The sequence below is a fragment of the Salmo salar genome, unplaced genomic scaffold, assembly GCF_965601325.2.
Source record: "Salmo salar unplaced genomic scaffold, fSalSal1 ptg000468l, whole genome shotgun sequence".
NCBI lineage: Eukaryota > Metazoa > Chordata > Actinopteri > Salmoniformes > Salmonidae > Salmo > Salmo salar.
In genome coordinates, this window is record NW_027675396.1 from 1422997 (window position 1) to 1432849 (window position 9853).

Here is a 9853-nt window from a genome sequence, read left to right on the forward strand (position 1 = left end):
ACATATACAGTCGTGGCCAAAGGTTTTGAGAATGACACAAATATTATTTTTCACAAGTCTGCTGCTTCAGTGTCTTTAGATATTTTTGGTCAGATATTACTATGGAATACTGAAGTATAATTACAAGCATTTCATGAGTGTCAAAGGCTTTTATTGACAATTACATGAAGTTGAAACATAACCCAAAACACAACCAAAACAAACTGCAAATCATACCAATGAGTAAACCAACCAAATCCTCAACTTGTGACTACTTTAATACACTATAAGTGAATTGGTCAGAATACTTATGACTTCTTCAAATAGGGGGACTAGATACATAAAGTGCTTTTATTTTTCAAAATGGTGAAACAGATATGTATGAAAATACCCTCAAATAAAAGGTGACATTATATACTGTCACCTCATATGAAACATTTGATCTGAAATCGAAAATGTTGGAGTTTAGAGCCACATTTAAAATGTTATCTTCACTGTCAAAATAGATATGGTGTGGACTGTATACTCAATACAATCTAAATCTGAGTCTTTTGACTGATGCTGCTTTTTAAACTGGTCTGGTCAGTCTACTCAAATATTTGTACTATACATTTTTCTCTCAACAAGCAATACTTTGATCATTTGTCATTTCTAGTAATGATACATTATTTTATGAATAGATATGGCAGGTTTCAGGACACTGATATATCTGAATATGTAGAAAAAATATATACTGCCACTATTTTCACCACCAAAGAATGTCAGTGTGATTTTATTATGATTTGACTCTTTGCAGGCTGTCAGGCTGTCTAGTCACAGAGGAAGGCTGTGCTTCTCTGGTCTCAGCTCTGCGGTCAAACCCCTCACACCTGAGAGAGCTGGACCTGAGCTACAATCACCCAGGAGACTCAGGAGTCAGACTGCTCTCTGCTGGACTGGAGGATCCACACTGCAGACTGGAGAAACTCAAGTATGTAGAGGGTTTATGTCAATGTTCATATCAGACATGTTTGACTTATCAGGCTAGTTATGACAAACATTCTTAACACCACTTGGACAAAGTTCTATGCTGACTCTGTGTGTGTGTGTGTGTGTGTGTGTGTGTGTGTGTGTGTGTGTGTGTGTGTGTGTGTGTGTGTGTGTGTGTGTGTGTATCACTCATTGACTGTCTGTTCTTCTGCTTACCGCTACAGTGTGGAAAATGGTGGAGAGAACACAATGAAACCTGGGCTTAGAAAATGTGAGTGTTGACTGCTGTGAGGAATATGACAAAGAATAAGTCCTAATTCAAGTGTGTGTGTCCTGTGTGTGTGTGTGTATCCTGTGTGTGTGTGTGTGTGTGTATATCCAGTGTGTGTGTGTGTGTGTGTTTGTGTGTCCAGTGTGTGTCCAGTGTGTGTGTGTGTGTGTCCATCCTGAAATGGACAATTATGAATGGGAACATATTGGCACCGTACGAAACATATACACGATGTCCAATACCACTCAAATGGACGGCATTTATTTCAAAGCTTATGGCAAATCTCATATGGAAAATGCCAAGTGTCACACAGCAAAAATCCATAAGATGGCAAGCGCGCTCCACAGTAAATTGTCATATTGCAAATGCACATCAAGTCAAGACCCAAGGGTCAAATTTTGAAAATGTGAAAAAAAAACCACAAAAATGTATCACCCTCTAAAAAAGTGCTCTCTAGACCGTTTTTCAAAATTCTTTCGATTTTTTTTGTCAATTATATATGTATAAGAACTGTATGAACATACCTTTGTCATATTATATTCTCATATTTTATTTACTTGTCCATAAGGCATATGTTTTGCCAATTTGCAATATGATTTCATAGGAAGTCAAACGTCGAAGTCAAAAGTCAGTGAACCATTCCCAAATGCCATAAGAAATGTCCAAATGCAATATGAAAGTATTGAAAGTGCCAAATCAGGATGTTATGTCCATTTGCCATGTGCGATCATAGGAAGTTGGTTTCCAAACCCAAAAGTCAGTGAACCATGTCCAAATGGCATTTATACTGCCCGAATGACATATAGCCCTATGTTAAGCCATGAATCAACCTAGATGGTCTATGTGTCATGTATGATGAGGGAGAAGTGGGACTCTGTTGTTTTTAACATTTTGAAAAACGTCCAAAATGACCAGGGGCGCCCCCTATTGGATGGGCATGGGTGGGGGGTGCTCCCTACCCAACCGTAGACCCCTTGCTCCCCCTAAAGGCATTAAAAAACGTTTTTAAAATGTGCTCCTGGTAACCCATTCCAATCACCAGGTGCACGGCTGTCCATTTGCAATATGTTTTAATTTGACATGCTCAAAAATACTGCAGAAATGCAAAATTGACTGGCCCGATGAACTCGGGATGGCCGGGCAGTGCTAGTGGGTCCTCTCCATCGCTCGTTGTGTTGATTTCATCATGTCCATTTGGTGATGTTTTTTCACTGTTGAATCTTATTGCAAATGGACACAAGTCAGCCAGCAAGTCACCGTCCATCAGTCAATTAGATATCATTCTGACACCAAACTGATACATACTGACACCACACCAACTTTTTCCAATTAGTTTAGCAGCCAACTATCACATATTTCAGAGCAGTTCCATAATTCACAGCATCTTCTGTTTAACCTCTCTGGGCTAGGTGGGACGAATTCGTCCCACCTACGTAACAGCCAGTTGAATCCTGTGGCGCGATTTTCAAAACCTTTGAAATGCTATTACTTCAATTTCTCAAACATATGACTATTTTACAGCTATTTAAAGACAAGACTCTCGTTAATCTAACCACACTGTCCGATTTCAAAAAGGCTTTACAACGAAAGCAAAACATTAGATTATGTCAGCAGACTACCCAGCCAGAAATAATCAGACACCCATTTTTCAAGCTAGCATATAATGTCACAAAAACCCAGAAGACAGCTAAATGCAGCACTAACCTTTGATGATCTTCATCAGATGACACACCTAGGACATTATGTTATACAATACATGCATGTTTTGTTCAATCAAGTTCATATTCATATCAAAAAACAGCTTTTTACATTAGCATGTGACGTTCAGATCTAGCATACCCCCCGCAAACTTCCGGGGAATTTACTAACAATTTACTAAATTACTCACGATAAACGTTCACAAAAAGCATAACAATTATTTTAAGAATTATAGATACAGAACTCCTCTATGCACTCGATATGTCCGATTTTAAAATAGCTTTTCGGATGAAGCACATTTTGCAATATTCTAAGTACATAGCCCAGCCATCACGGGCTAGCTATTTAGACACCCGGCAAGTTTAGCCTTCACCAAAATCACATTTACTATAAGAAAAATGGTCTTACCTTTCCTGTTCTTCGTCAGAATGCACTCCCAGGACTTCTACTTCAATAACAAATGTTGGTTTGGTCCCAAATAATCCATCGTTATATCCGAATAGCGTCGTTTTGTTCGTCCGTTCCAGAAACTATCCGAAATGGTAAATAACGGTCGTGCGCATAGCGCATTTCGTGACAAAAAAATTATAAATATTCCTTTACCGTACTTCGAAGCATGTCAACCGCTGTTTAAAATCAATTTTTATGCAATTTATCTCGTAGAAAAGCGATAATATTCCGACCGGGAATCTGCGTGTCTGTAAAATGAGGGAAAAACAGAAAGATGGGGGCGGACTGTGCATGCGCCTAAAGCCCTTTGTCCCCTGATAGACCACTTAGCAAAAGTGCTCCTGTGTTTCAGCCAGGGCTTTGAATTACGTCATTCAGGTTTTTCCCGGGCTCTGAGACCCCATTGGAGCTGTGGGAAGTGTCACGTAACAGCTAAGATCCTGACTTTTCAATAAACAGAAACAAGAAGAACGACTCCTTGTCAGACAGGCCACTTCCTGCATGAAACCTTCTCAGATTTTTGCCTGCCAAATGAGTTATGTTATACTCACAGACACCATTCAAACAGTTTTAGAAACTTTAGGGTGTTTTCTATCCATATGTAATAAGTATATGCATATTCTAGTTACTGGGTAGGAGTGGTAACCAGATTAAATCGGGTACGTTTTTTATCCGGCGGTGAAAATACTGCCCCCTAGCACTAACAAGTTAAACCATAATAAAAACATAAAACACATAGTTACGTTCTAGCTGTGGGTCCAGTTCGGACATTATGTGTAGGCCTAGCTGAGGCGACACCGAATCCTAAGTTTCGGCTCGATAGGTCATTTGAAGCCCGAGCAGCGACCTTAATTGGTGCTGAAAATCCACATTTTCCGGGAGTTGCTACGGGGTCCTTGAATGAAACGTTAGGGTCCATCTCTATGGGCCGAGGCGGTTTCAATGCACCTAGTCTTGCGACTCTGGGACTTTTTTAAATGTCGTCATTTTTGTGATGTTATTGCAAATGTACGAGTCTGTTTCTCGGTCTGAGAACCTCCTAGAGCCACGTAACTCACCGTGCACTATCGACTTGAGCTCTAGAACAGGTTTCTAAAGTTTCAGAGCTCTAGGTCTGACGGTTCTTTGATAGTTCAAATGAAGTTAACTATTGCAGGCAGTGTATGTCTCTAAGCCCCACACTGTGTTACTATGGCCTAGATGTGTATGTGTGTTAGTTTGTTTTGCAAATCTGATGGGATAAATGACTGATTTAGAGGTTCATGAGGGTTGCCTAATCACACATATGAAGTTTTGGAAAGATGTGACTTTTTTAACCCTTCGAAACAGCCCCTATGCCCCCAATTTAAGGCACTTCCGGTTGGCACAGGAAGCTAAAAGTAAACACATATCCTCATTGGGGTAGGCTTTTACAGAATCCTGAGTTGAATACAGTGATTTTCACAAACTGCAGGTTTGGTGCATCAAAACACCTTTAGGGTGAATTTAACCACTTCCGGTTGCTCCAGGAAGCTTAGAATCAACACAGGTAGACCTCATAGTATAACATATGATCATTCAACAAGTCTCAAGTTACCTTAACTTCTCCTTTTGATACCTAGAAACATCTACATTAAATGAATTAGTGAAAAGTTAGTTAACATTCTAATGTGAATGATGATGATTTCTAATATTGTGTCTGGTTTCATCCATCAGATGTCTGTGATCTCACACTCGACCCAAACACAGTAGACAGACGCCTCTCTCTGTCTGAGGAGAACAGAAAGGTGACATGGAGGAGAGAGGAGCAGCCGTATCCTGATCACCCAGAGAGATTTGTGGGATGTAGACAGGTGCTGTGTAGAGAGGGTCTGACTGGGCGCTGTTACTGGGAGGCAGAGTGGAGTGGGAGGGAGGCTGTTATAGGAGTGACTTATAAAGGAATCAGCAGGAGAGGAGAGGTTAATGACTGTTGTCTTGGATGTAATGACAAGTCCTGGAGTCTGACCTGCTCTGACAACAGTTACTATGCCTGTCACGATAATAATTCCACTACCATAGACGTCCGCTCCTCCAGCTCCCACAGAGTAGGAGTGTATCTGGACTGGCCAGCCGGCACTCTGTCCTTCTATAGAGCCTCCTCTGACACACTGACCCACCTGATCACATTCACCTCCACATTCACTGAGCCCCTCTATCCAGGGTTCTGGGTTTATAATGACTCCTCAGTGTCCCTGTAAATAATAACCTGACACACACACACACACACACACACACACACACACACACACACACACACACACACACACACACACACACACACACACACACACACACATATACACACACTGGACACACACACACACACACACACACTGACACACACTGACACACACACACACACTCACACTGGACACCCACATACACATACACTGGACACACACACACACACAGTGGACACGCGCACGCACACACACACACACACACACACACACACACACACACAGATACACCCATTGAATAAACATACACACACTGGACACATTCACATACACACACACACACACACACACACTGGACACACACACACACACACACACACACACACACACACACACTGGATACACATACACACAATGGACACATACAATGGATTCACACACTGGACACACACTGGACAAACACGCTGGACACAAATACACACTGGACACACACACACACCAGACACACACACACTAGATACACACACTGGACACACACACACACACACACACTGGACACACACACACTGGACACACAAACACACACACACACACACTGGATACACACACACACACACACACAGGATACACACACACACACACACACACACACACACACACACACACACACACACACACACACACACACACACACACACTGGAAACAAACACACACTGAACACACACACACACACACATACACACACTGGACACATACACAATGGACACACACACACATGCTGGACACACATATGCAAACACACACACAGACACACAAACACACACACACACACTGGACACACACACACAGACACAAGACAGACACAAGTGTTCTTCTCTTCTCAGGAAGGCCAAGTCTGAATATTTTATGTCTGTTACCACTGATAACCTGAATGACCCTAGAAAGTTTTGGAAGGCTATTAAGTCTATGTCTGGTAACAGTAATGTTAATGAATTACCATCATGTGTATTGAAGGACTCTGTTGCTATATATGACAAAACTGAAATGCTGAATTGTTTCAATGAGCACTTTGTATCATCTGGTAGGCTGTTTGATTCAGTGTCCTCTGTCTCTGTACAACCTTGTGTTGATGAACCAGTGAGAGCTGGTCAAACTTTTAGCTTTTTGCCATTCTCAGTGCAGGTGGTACATAAGGCCCTGAAATCCTTAGATCAGAGAAAGCCTGCAGGTCCTGATCTTTTGGATCCCTGCTTTTTAAATCTGGCAGCTGATTTCATAGCTGAACCACTTACATATCTGTTTAATCTAACCCTGGAATGTAATGAAATTCCAAAGATCTGGAAATCAGCATTTGTCCTGCCACTTTTAAAAGGGGGAGATCCAACTCTTTTAAATAATTATAGGCCAATCTCAAAGCTGTCACCCCTGGTGAAAATACTTGAAACCCTTGTGAGTGACCAGCTAAAAGAGTTTTTATATACTAACTCTATTTTATCAATGTACCAATTGGGTTTCAGGAAGAAGCATAGCACAATTACAGCAGCCATGATGGTTTTAAATGATATCACTGAAGCTCTTGACAAAAAACAGCATTGTGTCTCACTTTTTATTGATCTCTCTAAGGCTTTTGATACAGTTGATCATGCTATACTAAGGCAGAGATTGTTGAGTGTAGGTCTTTCAGAGCATGCAGTTGCATGGTTTGTTAACTATCTGTCTGATAGAACTCAGTGCACTCAATTTGATGGGCTTAGGTCTGTTAAATTGTCTGTCTTGAATGGTGTGCCCCAAGGCTCTGTACTTGGTCCTCTCTTATTCACTATTTATATAAATAATTTAGACAAAAATGTCCAAAATGCACAACTTCATTTTTATGCTGATGATCCTGTTATTTACTGTTGTGCTTCATCTCTTACAAAAGCTTTCCAGAACTTGCAAACTGCTTTTAATACTGTTCAACATACCTTGTCTCGATTGAAGCTTATCCTGAATACTGACAAAACTAAACTAATGGTGTTTTCTAAAGCAAGAAATAGACCTCTTAACCTTTCACCTATTACTACCTGTCAGGGCAATGAGATTGAGGTTGTAACCTCATATAAATATCTTGGAATTTTGATTGATGATGGCCTCTCTTTTAAAATGCATATTCAACAACTTACAAAAAAATTGAAGCTGAAATTAGGATTTTATTTTAGGAATAAGGCTTGTTTTTCTTTTGAAGCCAGAAGGAGGCTAGTATCAGCTACATTTATGCCTTTACTAGACTATGGGGATATTTTATATATGAATGCTTCCGCTCAGTGTTTGAGATCAATTGACACCCTTTACCATGGCACTTTGAGATTTATTTTAAACTGCAAAACCCTTACGCACCACTGCACTTTGTATACCAGGGTTGGCTGGCCTTCTCTAGTCACTCGTAGGCTCAGTCACTGGTATACTTTTATTTACAAAGACATTTTGGGTTTACTACCTTTTTATTTGGGCATTTTTATTGTTCAGAAATGTGGTGGGTACTCTCTTCGTTCGCGGGACTTTATCCTGCTAACTGTTCCAAATGTCCGAACTGAATTTGGTAAAAGGGCTTTTATGTACTCTGCACCATCGTCTTGGAACGTCTTACAAAATACTTTTAAACTGGAAGAACTGGTCCTGATTGGTGTTTTTAAATCACTGATGAATGATCTGGAGACTGATTCCCTGACATGTCAATGTTTTTAATTTGCTGTTTTTGATTTTGTTATACTCTTGTGAATTCTATGGTTTTTACTAGATTACTTGTAGTTTTTCATGTTTGTCTGTAATTTTTGTAATGACTTGGCGCTGCCTATCTTGGCCAGGACGCTCTTGAATTTTAAATCTCAATGAGCCCTTCCTGGTTAAATAAAGGTTAAATAAATAAATAAATAAAACTGCATCTGGCATCAATGTCCTCCATGAAGATGAGATTGATGTTCTGGCCTCTCATCTCCTCCTTCATCTCTCAGCAGGTTCACTGCATCTGGCATCAATGTCCTCCATGAAGATGAGATTGATGTTCTGGCCTCTCATCCCCTTCATCTCTCAGCAGGTTCACTGCATCTGGCATCAATGTCCTCCATGAAGATGAGGTTGATGTTCTGTTCTCTCATCCCCTCCTTCATCTCTCAGCAGGTTCACTGCATCTGGCATCAATGTCCTCCATGAAGATGAGATTGATGTTCTGGCCTCTCATCCCCTCCATCTCTCAGCAGGTTCACTGCATCTGGCATCAATGTCCTCCATGAAGATGAGGTTGATGTTCTGGCCTCTCATCTCCTCCTTCATCTCTCAGCAGGTTCACTGCATCTGGCATCAATGTCCTCCATGAAGATGAGATTGATGTTCTGGCCTCCCATCCCCTTCATCTCTCAGCAGGTTCACTGCATCTGGCATCAATGTCCTCCATGAAGATGAGGTTGATGTTCTGTTCTCTCATCCCCTCCTTCATCTCTCAGCAGGTTCACTGCATCTGGCATCAATGTCCTCCATGAAGATGAGATTGATGTTCTGGCCTCTCATCCCCTCCATCTCTCAGCAGGTTCACTGCATCTGGCATCAATGTCCTCCATGAAGATGAGGTTGATGTTCTGTTCTCTCATCTCCTCCTTCATCTCTCAGCAGGTTCACTGCATCTGGCATCAATGTCCTCCATGAAGATGAGATTGATGTTCTGGCCTCTCATCCCCTCCATCTCTCAGCAGGTTCACTGCATCTGGCATCAATGTCCTCCATGAAGATGAGGTTGATGTTCTGGCCTCTCATCTCCTCCTTCATCTCTCAGCAGGTTCACTGCATCTGGCATCAATGTCCTCCATGAAGATGAGGTTGATGTTCTGGCCTCTCAGCCCCTCCTTCATCTCTCAGCAGGTTCACTGCATTTGACAAACTACAGAAGAAGTACATCATTATCTGCACTAAATACAATTTACTAAATTACCTAAATTAATCAAGACTGAAATAAAATACTGAAAAAGAAACTGAAAAAAACTCCCTATTACTGCATCCCACCTTTCACCCTTTTTCATGTTCAGGAAGTGAAGCGGGTGGTCATGCTGGCAGGAAACCCCAACACGCCTGTCTCCTACAATTTCCTTGTTTTGGGTTTGGACCTGATGGCATTGCCTGCTTGAAATCCATGGCAACCCTAAAATATCTATAATAATATAAAGTACAATACAAGCATTATGTACTGAAATGCTTCCTTGCAGGTTAACCTCTTGACAATGCAACAACAATAGAACAAGTCAGTAGCTAAGTTAA

The 9853-nt window shown here is 41.2% G+C and overlaps 1 long non-coding RNA gene across 1 annotated transcript; it reads left to right on the forward strand.

The window, feature by feature from the left end:
• The first annotated feature begins 630 nt into the window (after positions 1–630).
• Positions 631–8360, forward strand: LOC145876154 (uncharacterized). Its single transcript, XR_014391441.1, has 3 exons — positions 631–949; positions 1173–1219; positions 5063–8360. It is a non-coding gene; the product is annotated as an uncharacterized LOC145876154 (long non-coding RNA).
• Positions 8361–9853: the final 1493 nt, after the last annotated feature.